Below are 21,935 nucleotides of genomic sequence, written 5' to 3' on the forward strand. Positions count from 1 at the left end.
TTCTCTTCTAAAATTTTAACCACTTCTTGCTCTATAGCATGACATTCGTTTTCTCTCTACATGTTATTTTTTTTTTGCAGTGTCTGCATTACCAAAATAGTATCATCCTTGTCTTCTCTAATTGTGTCTATGACCCCTTTTAATTGCGTCAGTTTCTGTTCACTCTCCTCAAACTGCCATTTTTCTGAAACAGCTGTTTGTCCATTTTTCCAGATTTATGCTGCATCTATGTGTTAGATTGCTCTAATGCCAATTTTAAAGACTTTATTTGTGTACTTGCCTTATCCAAACTGGTCTATAAAGTATTAATCACTTCAGAATCATTCTCCTGCAGTCTTAAAAAACCAATTTAGGAGAAACTAAAGCTTCACACATAATCTTGTTATGCAATCTTTTTCTGCATTTTTGTCTGAAGCCCTGAAAAGTCTTAATAGGCAAACCTGTAAGACACTGCCCTCTTCAAAAATGTCATGCAATTACTTTTTTTGCACCTCTCCAGATATGCGGTCCCGCCATAAAGCTGCATTTTCTGATGACCACACCCCATGGGCAAATAGCTTTGCCTCCAGGTAGGTCACCAGCTCGGAACAATTTGCTTCAATTGTGGACATAATGACACTGCACACAGCACCACACTACCACCTCACAGAATTACTTCCCTTTTAAGTGCACCAAATGGCTGTGCATAACACACTTGCCACGCCCAGTAACTGCTTTAAAATTCCTTCCCGGCCAATGCACCAAAATATGTCAGGGATTTTGTCAGACGGCTATACCTAGTTTGGTGGCATTTTAATATCATGGAAAAATGGTGGCTTAGCATTATTATAGTAATGCCCTATATAGTGTGACAAGACTCCCCTCCATTACCTGTATTCTACTTAGGGTCAACTCTAAATACAGATTACCAGGCCTATCACACTAAAATGTGTTGACAGTGTTACCTGTCACCCCAGCCACTTATTTATGAGGCTGGACTACTGTCTTTGACAGATTTGTTCATGAAACGTTTTCCATTGTGAACGATTCACAAATCACACATGCATCATACACTTTTAAAAACTTGCTTACTATGAACATCAAAATATACCTCCTGTTTTACCACCTGTGGTAAAATATATTACATCATTGGGCACACTGGGCCTCTTCCCTGTAACCTCACACCCTCTTTGTCATTTAATTCAATTATACACAGAAAACGCAATCCCACTGTTTCATGTTTGAAAATGTTTGTATTTACATATGCTATTGCTTGAATGTATTTGGAGAACACATTGTCCGGTATAAGCATTAATACAAAAAAGAACCTCTACATTAGATTGCATGACCAATTTGTATTCATAAATAAACATTCACAGTTCTTATCTTGCCACAGACCTTGTTCCGACACAACTGGCAGGAGACACAGCCTAAGAGAGAAAAAAAACAAAAAAACATGACAGCAGGCCAACTTTATTTTTTTCTCCTTTTACACTTTCAAATGTGTATCTCCTTCAAAGGCTAAAACGGCATTATTCATAAAAATGACCAGTTGATCCTGACTGACTATAGAAATAAATCCAATCATCTGTACGTACTCCTCACTTCACAAATATATACACCTTTCACTCCAGTGAGATTCCTGCACTGTTATCTCCGGTCCTCTCTGAACTGAATTATCAGCACATGTGAGTATCACAAACTCTAAAAGCCCAGCCGCTCAACCTAAGGACACAGCTTGTCTGCCTAAGCTTTAGTTTCCCCCGGTATCTACCGCCCATTAGCTCAGTCTCCAGAGAGAATCTGAAGTTCTGTCAGGAAAATCTTGCCTCTCTGCACTGTCATTTCTGGCCAGTCACTTGCACATCTGTCGGCTGAACTCTCCACACCTCTTCTGTCTCTTGAATTTATATGCTATCCCTGTCCATCTTACTAAAAACCTGCCTCTAACATGACATGCATCATCACCCGATTTGGTTACTCTGAAAGCAGAGCTTTGTGAATATATTTGTAATAATCAATTCCTCTGGATAGAATGGCTCTTTCTCCTTAATGCATACTTTCCTTGCACTTTGTGCAATTAGATCACAGCCAGCAAAATTGTGCCTTCATGTTTTAACTTGACTGTAAAAACACCTTACCTTTGACATGTCACCTGAATGTTTTGCACTGCTTTGTTAAAGATAAAATAACCAATTAATGGTAAGGGGTGTTAATTTGTTAGTTTGGGTTCAAATCTACATAGTGCAAACTGGACAGATAACCTGTCCACCTTGAAGAGGATCATTTTAAAATGTGCTTACCACAAGACTGTGCATTTCTGTTTGTAATGTAGGCCATCTATTTGATGTCTGTATTCTGTTTACTGCCTCCTCTGAATATAATGTCATGGCTCACTTACTGCCCCTCATATGCCGTATCCCTACATCTACAATATCTCTCCTACAGTGTTGGGTGCATAGGTCTGTGTACAAGGACGTGTGTGCCACTGGCATAGAGTGGATTGAACATCTGACTTTGTGATGTGTGAGGTTTTTCTGTTTTGTGTCATTGTGGGAGTTGTCGTAGCCATATTTGGGTGTCGTATGTGGTTGGTGTGTAGTCAGTGTGCAAGAGTTTTAGAATAGTTAGTGGGAAGAAGGGGCTGATATTTGCACCATTCTTTCATTCCTTTTTCAATTTAAAGCTGGAATCAAGTGTGCTGTGGCCAATAATGTCAGGTATTGCTTTCACTGTTATGCAATCCTCTTCGTTTTCATGATCTTGGAGTCCTATCTGAACCTCTTTGTATTGAAGATGCATGCTTACTATAGAATAGAGACATGTTTGTGGTGCTTTTCTGAGGGTCAGGTTTTCCTCTAATGTGCGTATTTACTTGGGAAGTTTGTTACAGAGTTTTGTTGAGATGAATGAAAAGGATGATCTGCCATATTTTATTTTCAAATATGGTTTGTGCCCCAGTCATATGTCATTGCTAGACATCAGATTTCTTTTTGGTCTATAGATGGAGATTTGTTCTGGCTGGAATTTTCTCTTCCTTGGATAGGGATTGATCTGTGGACAATCCAGAGTATTTTCAAGTAGATCTGCGTATTAACTAATAGCCAGTGCAGGCATTTTAGCGCTGGTGTGATGGGATCTCCCTTGACCAGTCTGAGGTAGAGTCTTTCAGCTGCATTTTGTAGTCGGTGCAGTTTTTTGATGAGGTATTCTGACATTCAAATGCAGATGCTGTTGATGTAATCTATTCTTGACATGACGAAAGAGATTATGGCAAGTGTTCTGTGTGGTAAGGTGAGAAAGTGTAATACCTTCTTCATGGAGTGTAAATGGAGCAAGCATTTCTTCACTACTGCGCTGACTTGGGGTTCCAGCGTTAGGTCAAAATTATGAGATTTCTAGCTACCTTTCTGTTCCCCTATTTCAGTAGGTCAGGGTATATGGTGTTGTATAGAGAGAGTATTGGGTGTGCTGATGGTTGGGCTTGGTGCACACCACTTTGATATGTGTCTATTGCATTTTCAGGTTTAAAGAAATTATGTGTGAACTATTGATGTGTTGGGAGTGGCACTGTATTGTGTTGCAAAGTAGAGTGTCATGAAATAGAGGATTGGATACAAGTCATGTTCATAATTATTCTGTCTTTGATGTCACAATTGACTAAGTTCCTAAGCAGGTGCTTAGAGAGGCACAGCTTCTCCTCACTGGTGAAGCCCGACTAGGCTGAAACACTTGTCTGGGGTTGCTGAAGGTACTCTTCTGCCCATATGTTTGGGACAAAGACTGATAAGCAAATGGATGTTTCTCCTCTGTGAAAGATACAGTAAGCTAAAATGTGCATATAGACCCTCCCGAGTGGGCACCCTCCTATAGAACAGGCTGTTTGTGTTCATTCCCGGTAAAGGGGCTCCCAGGCCTTTTTGTCCATACAAAATCGATTGCATTTGTTAATGGCCTACCATTAAGGCCAGCATTTGTTCAGTTTCCTTTGTGCACACCGCTCTGCATTGTTTTGAGAAATTACAATCTGCTCAAATTAATAAAATATAAAGGGAAATATTTACAAATTACATTTTCTCTTGTGAATTAAGCTTCCATCATATCTATGAATGATGTTTTTTTTCTCTGCATTTCTGCAGGATTTATGAAGGCACATATCACCCAGAGTCCTTCTCTCTTGAATTTAGGTCTGCTAGAGTCTTTTCCCCTGTAATACTGCTCAGTGACATGGAAACAGAGTGTCTCATTGATACATTTTTTATTAGGGAGACTGTAGATGATTTATGTTATTAGAGCTGTTGTTCATCTTGCGTGTCTACATGGTCGTCCATTGCACTGTTGTTAATGCATGAAACAGGTACATCTTCTTGGTTGAGGGAAGATGCTACCTTTCTGCTGATGGGTATTCTCTCCAATAGATGTCGCCATCTTCAGCCACGTTTCATAATTAGCTGAGAACGTTTTGTGCTTGGGGGATGTGAGACCCAGAGCTTACAATTTTGATTTCTGAGATTGGGTTGGTTTGTTTGTCTTTATAATTACTATTTATTTCAAGGTGTAGGCCCCGTCTCCACTCGCTGTGGAGTGAAGCACTGTAAACCCTGCTACTTAGGCTGGGGAAACCACCTGAAGACGGTGGTTCGTATCACCCATTGTCTCTCATAAATACTGATGCAAAGATATTCGCGAAGATACTGGCCACCCGGCTGAACCCCCTTATGCCACATATGGTGCATGAGGACCAAGTGGGACTTGTACAAGGCAGATCCACGGTGACTAACATAAGGCGGTGCTATAACATTTTATCTAAGATCCCAAAAGAAGCCAAAGGGGCCGTAATCACAGTAGACATGCAAAATGCCTTTGAAACTTTGTACTGGCCCTTTTTGTTTAGAGTTCTAACCAATTATGGGTTTGGTCCAAACTTCATAAAGTGGATCCGGATATTCTACATGCAATCATATGCGAGGGTGTGTGTTAATGGGACACTATCGCCAATTCTAGAACTAGGGGAAAGTACGAGACAAGGCGGCCCACTGTCCCCATATCTATTTGCCTTAGTGATTGAACCATTAGCTGACCTACTGAGGGCACGACAGAGCTGGGATATTAATAGCAGAAGAGTAGAGCTAATAACCTTATACGTGGATGATATCATGCTGTATGTTAGGTACCCCGAGAGATACCTGACAAATATATTAAAAGCTGTAAGTGAATTTGGGGAGTACTCGAACCTAAGATTGAACACTGCTAAATCCGAGACATTCCTATTGACAGATGTGACTAAACAACCTGCAGAACTGCACAGGCTCAAATGGGCACCCCAACGGGTGAAATATCTGGGAGTAGTAATAGCTTGCACACCACAACTAGCGTGCACTCTTAACTACGATGAACTTGAGGATGTACTCTGCGCTAAATGTGACCATTGGAATGAGCTCCCAATCTCACTCATGGGATGACTGGCATTGATTAAAATGATTATAGTCCCCAAACTATTCTACCTGTTTAGCACAGTACCAGTATGGCCAGGGAGTTCCCTCCTTACAAAGAGACAAGGGGCATGCTCATCATAATGCCATATGAGCAAGGATGGCAGGCAGCCCTGACTTTGAATTGTACTTTCTCTCAGCGTAAGCTTAGTACGGGGTGTACTTGGTGGAAGGGTGTACTGCAGCATCACATGTGACATATTGGGGACACAAGGGGGAGACCCAGCGTGTCTTCTACGCGAGCTAGCAGAAGGGAAGATAAGGAGTGACAACCAAATGGATCCCACCCTGGTTACATACCAGGGGTGGACCAGGTTAATTGGCCGCACCCGGAAATACTGTGATGTATAATCCAGGCATGCCTGTATGGGGTGCATCTTACCTGCCCCAGCACAAGATGTGAATCTGGTCAAGCACTGGCATGAAAAGGGCATACATCACTTCAAAGACCTATTCTGCGATAGTCACTTCATTAGCTGGGAAGATATGAAAGCAATTATAGGCAATACTCCGCTAAGATTGCGTTCGGCAATGGCAACCACGTAGGATGGTTTCCCAGTGGAGCCTCCATCGCACCTGAGCCTGGGGCATGTACTCTCAACCAGCACAGTGAAGGAATCAGCCTCTTCACTGTACAAAATCATGCTGTCAACTAAGAAGCTCCTGGCGCCAGATGTTAAAGGGGAGTGATATGATATGGCATTTATAACGTGCCTATACACAAGTGTTTCAAGGCGCGATGAGGCAAGGGAGGGGAAACAGAGGGAAGACAGAGACAACGATCCTACTAGGCCAGGTGACATTGAGATTGCGCTAGTGCAGAGGAGGGGGAAGGGGAAAAGTGAAGGGGGAAAGGGGAGGGAGCAGAGCAGTACATATTATAACAGTAAAATAAATAAAGACAATAAATAAAAGTGTAGCCAGTTGGTGGCAAGGATAAGTTGCGACATCAAGTGTGAAGTGCTAGTAGGGGCTGTATAAAGATACAGAAACAGCTCCCAAGTGCAAGGGTTGCCAGAAAGGCAGTGCAGGTGTGCAACTGGCAGGGGGGGACCTGGGCCCAATATCAGAGGGTAGCCAGGTAACCAATGCAGTTTCAGATTCAGCCATGAGATCAATAAAGGAGAGGAGGAGAGAAAGCAGAAGAAAAGAAGAAGGTCTTGAGGTGCTTCCAGAACCGAAGATGGTTCTCCTCAAGTTTCAGAGAAGCAGGGAGGCTGTTCCATAGGGAGGCCCAAGCAGAAGAGAGACATCTACCACCAAATCATTGCTTGGAGAAGCGACTAACCCTGAGGGAGTTGGAGGTGGATGAGCAAAGAGCTCGAGAAGAAAGATATTTAGGAAGAGAGAGTTGAAAGTATTGAGGTCCCATGCCCCAGAAGGCCTTGTGGACAATGCAGAGGGTTTTGAACTTAATCCTCACGGCCACTGGGAGCCAGTGCAGAGATTTCAGTCCTGGAGAGATACAATCCCAGGGCTTGAGGCAAAGGACAAGTCTCACAGTCCTGTGCTGGATGAGTTTCAGAGGGAGGAGAGTAGAGGCAGGCAGATTTAGAAAGAGGCTGTTGCAGTAGTCCAGCCCAGAGAGAACCAGAGGTCTGGAGACAGTGAGCTTCTGGGGAAAGGAGAGGAAAGGAAGGATACATCTGAGGAGGTGCAGCTGGTAGTGTGTCTTCTTAGAGATGTCAGAGATGTGAGGAGAGAAGGAAAGTGTGGAGTCGAAGATGACCCCAAGGTTTTTAGCCTCACAGGTGGGAGCAGGAAGAGGGCCAAGAGAGGCAAGCAAGAGAGTTACAGGAAAGGAGGGAGCAGATGTGCCAATGAGGAGAATCTCAGTCTTACTGGCATTAAAGCTGAAATCATTGTCGGCACACCACTCCTGGATGGCGGACAGACTGTCGGAGATGAGAGAGGAAGAAGAGGTGGCTGAAGGGAGCCTGAAAATGAGCTCAGTGTCATCTGCATAGCACTGAAAGTTGGGGCATAGAGTGGCCACACACTGGGCAAGAAGTACCAGGTATTGGTTGAACAGCTAGGGAGAGAGGTTAGAGGGGAACACCACAGGTAGAGCTAGAGACAGAGGAGAGGAAGGACCCAAGTTGGACTTGGGAGGGTTGATCGGAGAGGAAGGAGGTCAGCCAACGGAGGGCCAGAACGGTGATACCCAGGTTATCACAGAGACGGTTGAGCAGGATGGCATGGTTGACCGTGTAAGGGCAGAAGAGAGCTCAAGTAAGATGAGGACACAGGGGTTGTTGCAATCGAGGTTGGAGAACAGGTCTTCACGGATGTTCAGGTGAGAAATTTCTGTGCTTCTGGCAGCTCTGAAGCCAGACTGATGGTCATGGAGACAACCAACAGATTCAGAGTGAACATTAAGCTGGGAGATGGCCATCTTTTCCAGGAGTTTGCCCAGCAAAGGAGTGATGGAGATTGGACAATAGTTATCCGGGCAGGAAGGGTCACCTGTGAGTTTCTTAAGAAGAGGGTGCACAAGAGAGTGCTTCAGGGAGGAGGGGAAGACTCCAGTAGCAAAGGAGTGGTTGCATACATCAGCCAGAGCAGGAGCCAGAGTGTCAATGTGGTCCTTGATGGTTTTGGAGGAACAGGGGTGATTTCGTTTTGATGAGACTTTCATAGATCGGACTTGTCTAGAAACCTTGTCTGAGGAGAACAAGGGAAAGGCAGAGAAGGAGCATGGAGAGGTGGCCGAAGAAGGGCCAGAGGAAGAGCAGGGAGTAGAGGGAAGAGGAGGAGATGAAGAGACAGAAGACAGGATGTTCTGAGTTTTAGAGATGCAATGAGAAGACAGGACCGTGCATAGGGCCAGGGAGGCGACAGGTGAGGTAGACACTTCAGCAGGATTGGCTAGCTCTTTGCAGATTTTAAAGAGTTCAACCAAATTGTTAGATGCTGTAGAGACATGGGCTTGGATGTCAGCTCTCTTCTTGGTGCGGACAGAGAGCTGGTATTGCATTTGGAGCAGTCAGCAGGCCAGTTTGTCAGAAGATGTACCAAAAGCATGCCATTTCCCCTCAGCCACTCTGCATTTGCTTTTAAGGGTGATGAGGTCTGAGTCATACCAAGAGTTGCACTTGGCTTTGGGATTCAAGCAGATCCTCATGACAGGGGCAAGAACATCAAGAGTATCAGATAAAGCAGAGTGGAGCATGGAAAGCGCTGTGTCGGGGTGTGAGTCAGCCAAGGCGGGAGGAGGCGTGAGATAGTGGCGGCGAAAGCCTCAACTGACACACGCTTCATGGGTCGGATAACCGAGAAGGTAGGTGGCAGTGCTGGGGTTGGCTTGGCCTGAGGGGTAGAGAGGGTGAGATGAGAGGAAAGGAGAAAGTGGTCACTCCAGGAGAGAGGAGTGGTGAGAGAGGTTGACAGAGGAAGGTCTGAACAAATCAGAACATCCAGAGTGTGCCCTGCAGAGTTAGTCAGGCCAGAGAGGAGAATAGAGAATGAGAGACAGTCGCAAAGGTCACGAAAGTGTCCAGAGGAAGGACAGGAAGCATCCAGGTGGATGTTGAAGTCTCCAAGAAGGAGGAGTTGAGTGGTTGAGACCAGGAGGGAGGAGGAGAGGTCCACCCACTCAGAGAGGAAGGAGGAGATCTGACCAGGTGGCCGATAGATGGTAGCCACAGTAAGGGAATGGCCAGGAGAGAGAGAGAGCCTGCATTTGAGGCATTCGAAAGAGGAATAGGCAGAGGCAGGAATCCACTCAGGGAAGATCAGGGCTACACCCCCCTGAACAGTTATATCAGGGCACAGAGAGGATCTTGTAGCCATCAAGGAGGAGAGTGTCAAAGCTTTTGACAGAGATGGCTGTGAACCAAGTGTCAGTGAGACCAAGGACATCAAGGTCATGTTTCTCAAGGAGACGGCAGATGTCAGAGGAGTGTTTGACAGCTGAGCATGAGTTTAGGGTGGCAATATGGAGAAGGTTACCATCCTTGAAAGACTTCCGGGGAGGCATACAAATCAGAGGCACGCCCTGCAGAGGTGTAGAAGCAGCCCGTGGGGGGGCAGAAGAGGAAGGACGAGTAGGCAAGGTAGCCAAGGAGGAGACAGCAGGGGAAGGCAAGGAAGCTGTGAGAGGGGAGAGGGGACAGCAGGAGAGGAAAGGAAATTAATGAGGCAAGGGAAGCGTCTATCAAAGAGGAGAAGGTTGGCTTGAGGGCCTTGGACCAAGACGGAGCCATTCAAGTAAACATTAATGATGAGTGAAAGGAGGCCAGCAGAGCCTCCCACCGAATGCCACCTTTAATGGGAGAGGAAGAGAAGGGAGAGAACACAGAGACCATATGTAGAGTCCATAGGTATGGTGAGGGACCGACAAAGAGGATGTCAGTGAAAATTTGCATGCAGGAGGCACTGGTATAGGTGTCAGCGATAGGGTGTCCTGGGTTGGGGACCAGGATGTCCGTTTTGAACTTCTTCCTACCAGAATTAGTGAGGAGAGCAGGATAGTCGATAGAGAAGCAGTTAGAAAACATAGGAGAGACAGAGAGCACCATAGAGTAGGTGGGGAAAGGAGAGAAGAGGAGAGGAGTGGGAAGGGGTAGGGGAGAACATTAGAGAAGGACACAGGGCAGGGTGCAAGCAGATGAGACAGTGAGACGAGACAAGTTGACAATTGGACAAGACAACAGGTGCATTAGATAGTGGTAGAAAGGTTCGCTCGATGAGTGCTTTAGCTCAGAGGCAAGCCATAGAATGAAACTACTTTCACAATGCAATTTTTAAAAGAAACAGGAGAAAAGAAACCTAAGTTTGAGAGTATTGAATAGTGGGGAAAAAGGCCTTGATTTCAAAATGAAATTTCAAAGAAACAGGAGAGAAACTCACCTAGGTTTGAGAGTCCTGAATAGTGGGGAAAGGCCTGGATTTCACAATGCAATTTTAAATACTTTCACAATGCAATTTAAAAACCTGAGCAAAATATGAAAAATACACACCTAAGTCTGCGATGCTGCTATGTGGCTGGGTTTACAGGGTAGAGTGAAAGCTCAATGCCTGTCCTGGGCCACACCTACCTTACTTAGTAGCTTCTAGTTGATGGCTGGCAACTGGCTTACCCTGCTGACACCTGCAGACACGAAAGGGAGCCGCCTCTAAGGGAGCCACCCTTTGCCTAGAGTCCCTTAGCCACGGGGCTGCCGGGCAGATGGCTGCCCTGGGAAGGATTGGTTAAGAGAAGCGACACAACCAATCAGAGCATGGATAGGAGGGCTGGGAGGTGGGCACTGAACCAGGAAGTAATGGAGGGCCTGTAGCGGCCTCGTAGTGAGAGCACTGAGCGTGCTAACAGTACCAAAACACACCAACACACAAATAAATGCCAAAACAGCTTAGATGCGCCATGGAGCTCTTACCCCTAAAGATGCAGCGATGAAGTGGCTGCCACGAGGAGAGAACCGTGAGATAGACCCACTTACAAAACAACGGGCCTCACGCCCAATCAGAGCATGGATGGGAGGTCTGGGAGGTGGGCACATAACCAGAAAGTAATGGAGGCCCTGTAGCGGCCTCGAGGTGAGAGCACAGAGCGTGCTAAAAGTACCAAAACACACCAACACACAAATGAATTACAAAATAGCTGATATGCCTCACAGAGCTCTTACCCCTAAAGATGCAGCGATGAAGAGGCTGCCGTGAGGAGAGAACCGCGGGATAGACCCACTTCCAAAACAACAGGCCTCACACCCAATCAGAGCATGGATGGGAGGGCTGGGAGGTGGGCACAGAACCAGAAAGTAATTGAGGCCCTGTAGCAGCCTCAAGGTGAGAGCACCGAGTGTGCTAAAGTACCAAAACACACCAACTCACAAATAAAAGACAAAATAGCTGTGATGCCTCACAGAGCTCTTACCCCTAAAGATACAGTGATGAAGTGGCTGCCACAAGGAGAGAACCACGTGATAGACCCATTTCCAACACAACAGGCCTCACGCCCAATCACAGCATGGATGGGAGGGCTGGGAGGCAAACCCAGAACCAGGAAGTAATGGAGGCCATTGAGGCCCTGTAGCAGCCTCGAGGTGAGAGCACCAAACATGCTAACAGTACCAATACACACCAACACACAAATAAATGATAAAATAGCTGAGACGCCTCACAGAGCTCTTACCCCTAAAGATGCAGCAACAAAATGGCTGCCGTGAGGAGAGAACCGTGGGATAGACCGATTTCCAACACAACGGGTCTCATGCCCAATCAGAACATGGATGGGAGGGCTGGGAGGTGGGCACAGAACCAGGAAATAATGGAAGCCCATTAGCGGCCTCAAGTTGAGAGCACTGAGTGGGCTAAAAGTACCAAAACACACCAACACACAAATAAATGGCTGAGATGCCTCCCAGAGCTCTTACCCCTAAAGATGCAGCGATGAAGTGGAAAAACATTTGGGGATTACTATCACAGACACGCATTGGACACAATTATGCAGGCTATCGAATAATATATCTTGTAACCCTGCTCCACTCGGATACTTCAATCTGTGTAAAATGCAAGGACTTCTTGCTGCTCCAATTTGGACTCATCTCGGTCTAAAACAAGGTTGTGTTTTGGCAGCAATCTTATTTAATGTATTTATTCATGATCTACGATATAACTTCTTGCAATTAATTTCTGACCCTACACGCCTAGATAATGCTGAGGTATCCTGGATTCTATACGGGGATGACCGTGTTCTGTTATCCAAGATGCCCACTGGCCTACAAAAGTTATTATCTGCCTTAGAGCAATATGCCCAAACAAATGGTTTAGAAATAAATACAAATAAAAGAAAGGTTCTACGTTCGTCAAATAAAAAATCCTCTAGATCATCCTCTTACAAATGGCATCTAGATAATAAAAAACAAGAGACAGCTAATGAATACAGATACCTAGGGATCGGCATTAATAATGACATGAATGATGACGCATATGTTAATGAGTTAAAGGGAAAGATATCCTCCAGTAACTCACAAGCGATTCGTATACAGGGAAAGTACAGGAAGTTCTCCTACCAACTGGCTATCACTTTCTATATGCAGAAAGTGACAGCAATAATTCTCTATGGAAGTAAAACCAAACCCTTAAAGAGTGTGACATTGTGGACCCAAATTGAAGGCATTTATTGGAAGAGAGTTTTAAACCTGCCTAAGAGTCAACTGATGTGTCTAATAAGATACGAATTGGGTTTACCATCTCTTCATGCCATGGCAAATTGGAAACTAATTGCACTATATAGAAAACTCATCTTAATTCCAGATTCCAATCTAATACCGTAAAAACTTGTGAGGTACATGTTGGAGTCTTCTCATGTATATCCACGATCATGGCAAAATTTTGTAGGATCTCTGATGGTTACAGCAAGTATATCGGAAACTCTCTTGACAGAAAACCCCACACGAGCGAAATGTAAGCTGTGGTGGTTAGATTGGAGCAACATCATGAATTGCTGCAAAACACACAGAAATTGTCAAGAAAACCCTCTTCAGGGAAAGAGATTTAGAATAACTGAAATGTACTTATTGAAATTCCCTCAGCAAAAGTTACAAAATACATTTTTACAATTTTGTTTAAATCTCTGTATACTAGAGACTTAAGAGCCTCTAGAAAGCAGTTATCGAGTCAAGAGAATTTCTGTAGATTTTGCTCTAACCAACAGATCCATGAAACCCTCCAACATGTCATGAGTGAGTGTCCGGCGCTGCTAAACCAACAAAACATGCTATTCAAACCGCACATTCAAGAACAGACAATGTTTACAGCTGAGGACCTCTGCAAAAGACTTTACCACACAAGATCTGTTCGTCTGCAAATTGGAATTGTGAAATATATATTTCTGCTAGACCTGGACTCATGAATACTCTATCAAAAATCGAATGGTGGGTCAAAACTACATATGGACATCACCATTTAACATACAACACTCACTGCTCATTGAGTGACATGATTTTGATGACTGGTGGTAGCTGAAAATCCATAATTCAAGTTGTACTATTAATAATGGTGCATCCATGATCGTGGATACTATGCTTGTGCCTTAGTAAGTGTTAATAGTATTACATTATGCATGGACTCATTTGCTGATTGATGTTCTTTGTTTAATTCTTTTGTTTACACACGAGGCCATATACTAGGAAAATGATTGTTATTTGTTCTGAATTGATTATCTTATTTTTCTTATATTCTTTCCCTCCTAACCACTTGTGAATTCTATAATTTTATATTTCTTTTTTTTGGGAAATGTTACATTTTAATATTTTGGTTGATTATGAAATGTTTAAATAAGAATGTATTGAAAAGCTTTTTGATAACTGTATCAAAAAAAAAGAAAAGAAAAAAAAACTCCACGTACAGACTGATTCATTACAAAATCATGAACAGATTTAATTTCACTCCAGCCCGACTCAAAAACATGTATGATACTGTGATGGGAAAGTGCCCGAGTTGTGGAAGTGATGAAGCAGGCATATTTCACATGCTGTGGTCTTGCAGAATGCTTGCTAATTACTGGACGTATGTGTGCAAAAGATTTGAAGGAATGCTGGACATGCCTATAGACTGGGAATCAGGTTCATATCTGTTGGGCTTTGTGAGCAAAGTGAACCGTATCCAGCGCAGACTTTTTTTTTTTAACTTGAATTTTATTGATTTTGACATTGGAAATAAACATACAGGTGGATATATATTATGCATTAACAGTTACATCAAGAAATTGTTCTGGTCCACCTTAACAATGCTTAACACCTTTAATGTGTGTCGTGCCAATGGATGTAAAATGAACAACCCCTGTCCCTTCCTCCCTCCCCCCCTCTGAGCTCTTGAGTCCTCCATGTCCATGGCGTTAGTGTGGTGAGCTATAGTGGACTGTGTGACGTTCTTGTTTGGTCATACTTAGGTCATGGAACTCCAATGTGGCCTGTGACAGGCATGGGTAGGTGCAGTGGGTCTTTCGGTGGTGTGGGTTGTGTCCTAATGGTTTGCTACGTCGGCTCGTCCGTGGTCAGTGATGTGATGAATTGCTCGACAAAATCGCACCAGGCTTCCTCTTGCCGTGCGGCCTTTTCATGCAGTATTGCTGTAATTTTCTCCATTGTGTAAATCTTTGTGGCAATCTGTATACAGTCTTTTTTATCCGGAAGGCGTGGGCATTTCCATTTTATAACCAGGCATGCCCTTGCCACGAGCAGCAGAGGAGATACTAGTCCTTTTACCCTAATTAGCTCGTCTTCTTCTTCTTCCAGGCCAAAAAGAATCAGGAGGGGGGACGATTCCCTCTCTATGCCATTGAGATGCTTAATCCATCCCAGGACCTCTTCCCAGTAGATGCGAACTTTGGGGCAATTCCACCACATGTGCCAGTAGTCGGCATCCATGCCACATTGTCGCCAGCATCTCGGGTTGGAAGTTTGGAACATTTTGGATAGCCTGTGTGGGTCGTACTGCCACCTGTGAAGCAATTTTATGGCGTGTAGTTTATACTGCATTGCGATCGATATTTTGGATGGTGTCTCGCAAATTTTGTTCCAAGCCTGTTGGTAAAATTCTCTGGCAAAATCTCTCTCCCATCTTGCTTTGAGCTGGAGACTCAGAGCATCGTCTTTGGTGATCAGGGCTCTGTACATGCATGCTATTAGGCCTTTGGAGGTGGTGGACGTGTCCAGAATCGTCTCAAAGGGTGTTAGTTCTCTTTGTGTGGTGGCCTGCCATTCTCTTCTGGATAATACTCCTTTCAACCGCAAGTACAGAAAGATCGATATCAGGTGAATTTGGAGGGCTTCTTCTAGTTCCGCAATGGAGATGAATCTTCCATTTCTCCACAGCTGACCGTCTCTCTCAGACCGGCGTCAAACCATGTTTGGTATCTGGAATGTTCCGAAATCTCCTCTCTGATCCCGGGGGACCAGAGATTACTCAGAGGTGAAGGCCACGTGGTGACCCCCACCATCGCTTTCCCCTTTTTCCATATGTTCAGTCTTCTCGCGAGTTTCGGTCTGGGGACCCATAACCATTCTGCTAGGGTTACGTTGACTAGAATGTTGTTATCCAGCTGGACCCATTGGAGGTCTTTTCTGTCTCTTAGGTGGGGGATCAGGATTCTGAGTTGCGTGGCTTGGTAATAGCATTCTATGTCCGGGAGGCCTACTCCGCCTAGTTCCTTTGGTAGTATTAAGACGTCGTATGGGATCCTGGGTTTCCTTCCATTCCATAGGAAGTCTAGTATGGCCTTCTTGACTTGTCTGAAGAAGTTTTCTGGGATCGTGATGGGCAGGACCTGAAAAGGTTACAAGAACCGTTGGAGGGTCACCATTTTGATTCCATTTGTTTATGCATCCCATCCAGGAGATTGTCAGTGGTTTCCATTTCCTAAGATCAGCTTTGAGGGATTCAAGCAGTGGAGGAAAGTTTGCTTCGTAAAGGGTGTCGAGGCGGCGCGTTAAATTGATCCCTTAGTATCTCAGTGTTGGACCTCCGATGGTCAGTTTAAGGTGTTCAAGTTCTATTGTTCAGGGGATAAGTCATGGAGTGGAAAGAGGATTGATTTGGTTTTGTTCATTATAAAACCCGAGATTGTGCCGTATTCCTCAATCAAGCGGATTGCTCGTGGAATTGAGGACGTTGGGTTTGATACATGGAGCAGGATATCGTCTGTATATAAGGCTAGTTTGTATTCCCTGTCATTTACCTGAATCCCCTCCACTGTGGGGTCTGCTCTAAGCATTGGGACAAGAGGCTCCAAGGACAGCGCGAAGAGTATTGCCGAAAGTGGGCAACCTTGTCTCGTACCCCTACTGAAAGGAAACCAGCGGGAGAATTGGGAGTTCACTTTAACCGATGCTCTCGGAGATGTGTAGACAGCCTTAATCCCTCGGCGGAGTGTAGGGCCTAAGCCTATCTTCTTCAACGTGGCCTCCAGGAAATGCCATTCGACTCTGTCGAACGCCTTCTTGGCATCGATTGAAAATAGTGCAGGTGTGTTCAACAATTTTTGGGCCTCGTGAACTAAGTGCAAAGTCTTTCGGGTGGAGTCTGCGCCCTGTCTGCCTATGATAAAGCCCACTTGGTCATTATGGAATATTGAGGGCATGTGCAACTCTAGCCTTGCAGTGAGGACTCTTGTGTAGATTTTAGCATCGATATTTAGAAGGGATATTGGGCGGTAGGAGGCGCAGTGCTTTGGGTCCTTACCCTCCTTGGGAATAACTGTTATTAATGCTTCTGAGAAGGATTCAGGCGCTACACCGGATTGAAGGATGCTGTTAAAGAGGTCAACCATGAATGGCAGGAGAACATGTTTGAAATTCTTGTAGAACTCTGCTGTATAGCCGTCGTTTCCAGGAGCTTTCCCAGTCAGAAGTCTATTGATTGCTTCTTCAATTTCCTCTCCTCTGATGGGCACTTCCAAGATTTGTACTGTATCGGATGGGATGGCAGGCAGTCATATTTTGTCCATGTAATCTGTTATCGCTTCTGGGTGCGGGGCAGCGTGCGAAGTGTATCATTTTTCGTAGAAGTCGGCAAAGACTTCAGGGATGCTTTGGGGATATGAGTCTTTGGGATTTCCTTCGTTTTGGATTGTAGGTACCCATCGCTCTTTGCGTTGACCGCAAAGTCTCGCGGCTAGTAAGGCGCCTGCTTTGTCCCCGTGTTCATAATGCTTTTGCTTCAGGTATTGGAGCTTGCGAGCAATGCTACCCACCTCCAACTGACGTAGTTCTTCCCTTTTGGCATTGGCCTGTTTAATCTTCTGCGGTCTATCTTGTTCTGCCGATTGAGCCATGAGGTTGAGTTGGGTGATTTCGTTTCGGAGCCTGTTTTCAATCAGTTGTCGTTCTCTTTTCTTTGCTGCTCCCTCTTTGATGAGTAGCCCTCTCCAGGGCGCCTTGCCTGCTTCCCATACCGTGTTCATGGAGACTTCACCCGTGTTGTTGTGTTCAAAGTTTTGGGTAATGTCCTGCTCAGCTGTTCCTGGAAAACTGGATCCTTGAAGAGAGTCTTGTTGCAGCGCCATTTGGAACTCCTTTGGGGGAGGGCCATCTGATCAATGGTGACCGTGACCATATCGTGGTCCGACCATGTGACAGGAGTGATGGTGGATTCAGACATCGCCACTGTGAGGTGTGAGGTCCGGTATATATAGTCTATCCTGGAGAACGTCGCATGTGGCGTTGAAAAGGATGTAAAGCCAGTTTGGTTGGGGTTCATATGTCTCCATGCGTCAGTAAGGTTGCAGGCATCCATCATGTCTGCGGCCGGTGGGCGTCCAATGCTCGATGGAGGGGTCGTGGAAAAGTGGCCTGATTGCCTATCTTGATTTGGGTTCATCCACGTGTTCAGATCACCTCCCAGTATTGCTTCGCCCTCTGCTTCACTCATGACTTTCGGGATTATTTGTTGTAAGAATCTTGATTGTCCTGTATTGGGTGCATACACTGACGCGAGGGTGATGACTGCGCCTTGTATCTTGCCCACTAAAACTAGCGCTCTGCCACTTACGTCCCTCCAGGACTTTAGGAGTTCAAAACGGATCATCTTGTTAACTAGGATGCCGACTCCTGCTTTCTTCAATGGGCCGGAGCCCCAGTATTCCGATCCCAGCGTGGCGTAGAGGACCTTCCTCTCTTCCCCTTTGCTGTACCGAGTTTCTTGTAGAAAGAGGACATCCAGTTTTGCCCTCGTGAACTCTCTGGACACCAGTGACCGTTTGGTGGGGGAGTTAAGTCCCTTAACATTCAGCGTGCCAATTTTGAGTGTGCAATGCCTGTAACTTGATTCGTTATGACTGTTGATCATTGTTATGTTCATAGTAATCGATCGTGACGTCACGCTGCCCAATGCGAGAAATTGCTGTGGTGAAGGAATGTAGTGGGTGTGCTTGATTGATGGAGGTTTTACAGTTTTGTATGCCCGTTCCCCCCTCCCCTTCCAGGTATTAAACAACATACCCGTCGTCCCCAATGTCAACTGTTCGCCCCTCATTTTACTCGCGGGGGTCTCTGTCCCACTTGGGTGGCGTCCGATTAGGACCAGCTGCATGCAGCTGGTCTACTGTCGGATCACGAGTGAGGGTCATAACTCCATGACCCCAAACGCGTCTATCACCTACATAACATTCTGAGCCTCCCCTTTTACATTTTGTATGCAATTAGCTCTTATCAACAGAGGAACAAACAATGGTAACTACTACTGAGATCTCGTTCGTGCATTAATACTTGCTGTTTTAGAGTTCATCTCCACCAGCTGTTCGTCTGTGCTTTTCAGGTGACGGTTCTGTCATGAACCCAAGCAGGCTGAGTCACTCTATTGAGCTTGAAAGTGCAAATAGTCACCTGGGCTTGGTATTAAGGCGTACGTCGCTGTGAAGAGTGACCTGCGTATAGCCTGCGTATAGCCTGTCACGTGTTACTGTCTGGAGTATCATTGGGTCGTCTATACTTTCTAGATCCCTTAACTTTTTTCCTTTTCAGGCATTGGGGCCCTCCTCTCGTTCTATTTTGTAGTGATTCTTCCTGCATTCCGTCACTAGGATCGGGTCCGAGCAGGTCCGCGATACATTCATGGATATCTTCTTCAGAGCGGAGGATTACCTTCCTACTTCCATGTTCAAACGTGAGGGAGAAGGGGTATCCCCACCTGTATCTGGTCCCTTGCTCTTTCAACCATTTCGTTAGGGGGCTGCAGAGATGGCGCAGTGCCAGGGTAAGAGAGGATAGGTCTTGAAAGATAGTGATCCGGGCTCCCCCGAGGGTGTGGGCATCACAGGACCTGGCCTTCACGAGTATTCTGGCCCTATCTTGGTATCTGTGAAATCTGGCAAGGACAGATGTCGGACCACCCGGGGGACCACTGGCTCAGAGTATTCTCTCTAATGTTGGCTCATCAATGTTCTCGTCCGCAGCTTCTTTCTCTATTTTCTAAATCATCAATCTTCAAACGGATTTCATCCTCCCTCCTCTCTATGCTGCGCATTCTGAGGTCCAGTTGTGTTTCTAATGTGTCTATAGAAGCTTGGTTGTTTTCAACGCCTTCTAGTCTCTCTTCAATTTTGTCCACTCTCTGCGTCATCTTATCAATTTTGCCGCCAAGGTTGGCACGCATGTTCCGGATTTCACTTAAGAGAGTGGCAATGTCTCCCTTTGTGGCTGCCACACCTGGCTCAGACGTTTCCATTGACATGGTGGTGTTTGTTTCTGGTTCCAGGTGTGGTGGGTTGTAGGCGAACCTGGCCAGCTTGCTTTGGATGTTCATATGATGCCCGTACACGAGGAGGTACACGCACCAGGAGTGGGGGCGTTACCCTCTGTACTGACGTGATGTGGGGATTCCAAGGTACGTGGTGGCGCTCCGTTCCAGGAGTTCAAAATGGTGGGGGCTTACTGGTAGGAGGAGGCACACACCCTGGGACCAGGGGCCTTCCCTCCACTTGAGTCTGTTTCCGATTCCGGAACCGCTGTGATGTTAGGGGGGTCCAGTGTATGGACTGCTCTTATCGATGGACTCAAGAGGAGTTGTGGTAAATAGATCCCGCGGCAGGAGGCCCAAGCTTGGCGAGGTTCAGAGGGGTACCTGTATGAGTGTCACATCTGAGTGCATTGCTGATCCATCTGCGTTGCTCTTAGCGGGGGCAATAGAGTATATGGTGCGCAGAGGGGGGCACACGCCCAAATGATGGGGGCCTAACCCTCAGCGTTATCCTCTGTTTAGAGGCTTATTTCTCTCGCTATATGATATAGCTCCTAGGAGTATGTCCATGAAGTGTCCTATGGTGGATGGTGGGGGATAGGACTCAGCGTTGGGTGTTTGGCTTGAGGAACGCATTTGCGGAGGGTATACAGATTCCAGATGCACTGAATGTGCTGTGGGTTGTGGTGTGGCCAGGGGTTGGCTTTGTGGCCTATGTCAAGCCTGTGGTGGGGTGCATGGGTCACAGGTGGCAGTTCATATGGGCCTCCGGGCCTCTCAAGGTAGGGAGAGCTGGGGGAGGTCCCCGTGAAGGCGCCCCTCCTAGCAGGGATAGGCGGCGAGTGCAGCTGTCTGTGTCAGCAGATGCGGAGTCAGGCCCAGCACGCTCCGCGTTCTGTCCGCGGTCGTGTCCTCTGTCGGGGAGTAGGGGGGCCCCTCCCCCACCCACAATGAGGCCCGCGGAGTGCACCTCGGGGGGAGGTGAGGTCCCAACAAGGGCACACGCTCGCCAAGTGTTCCGAGGGAGGGAGAGGCGGGGGGCACCTACCCGCTCCATTGTGCCTCCTTCCTATGGGCGTGAAATTCGAACTCCGGTCGAACGAGAGGACTGGGGGCGCACCACATGCCTCTCCACTCCACACCCGTAAGCTGCAGCGGGGTCTGCGCTCTGCACGAGCGGGCGGTGGGAGGGGCTGGGCGTCTCAGTGCTCGCTCTGGTACTGCTGTCGGCTCCTCTGCTGCGTGTGTTTTTGGAGGGAGGGGGGCCTCGCGCCAGGGATCCCTTCCTCCTTCCAGGTCCACTGTTTTCCACCGAATTTTCGATCCTTTGGTGGAGGAAGGATCACACTTCAGGGGGTGTCACGATTATGCACGGGGGCTCAAAAGTGGGGGCTCAGGTCACTTTTGGGGCCCGTGTTGAGAGAGCTCACACGGAGATGCTGCTCATCCGTGCGCCCCCTGGTGGCCAGTCCCTGCAGACTTTTAAACCTGGCCCTGCTTCTAGTAAAGCGTGCAATACTATTACGCTGGAAGAGCAAGGACCTTCCTGGGAAGGAAGAATGGCTGAGCAATGTGACCTGGGCAAACGATAATGAAGAGATATATTCTAGCCTGCTACCAATGACGTGCCATCCTAAAGACTTCTGGGGTGAATTCAGACAATACCTAATTGAAAAGAGCATAACTGAGAAAATAGCCAAGAATACATTTAATAATATATGTATAACAAATGCCAACTACGCTCACGTCTGTATAAATGTAACGAAAAGTAACACATCTGAAAGAAATGTAATGTTGTAAATCTGTGCAAGTTAAATAAAGGTTTAAAACAAATTGTTATCTTATGCCATCTACACATGTATTGTTCATGTGCTCTTTCCTCTATTGGCATTGCTATTTGTTTAATAAAACGACAGCCTTTTTTTACATATGCAACCATTTCTGAAGCAGGACATTGCATGTCATGTAGCTAGACATTTTAAGGAGTTTCATACTTCTGAACCTACCTACCTAAGATGTTTTGGTTTAGGGAAAAAGTAGCCACACTCCAGTTATGGACATTTAGATTATATTGTCATAAGGAAGCAAGAAGAATAAGTAGATTACAAGCCCTGATGCCCAGTGATATCACCACAGATGTGAATATTATGGGCCTAATCCATAGAATGTCTGCACACTGAAAAGGCACTTTGCTCCGAAAAAGCATACATTATGGCACGCAACAATCAATTTCCTGAGTCATGAATCAGTCTTTTTGTGACTTTGCGCGACTTTGCATGGGTATGT

Source organism: Ambystoma mexicanum, chromosome 5p (assembly GCF_040938575.1).
Source record: "Ambystoma mexicanum isolate Mex_15411 chromosome 5p, UKY_AmexF1_1, whole genome shotgun sequence".
Classification (NCBI taxonomy): domain Eukaryota; kingdom Metazoa; phylum Chordata; class Amphibia; order Caudata; family Ambystomatidae; genus Ambystoma; species Ambystoma mexicanum.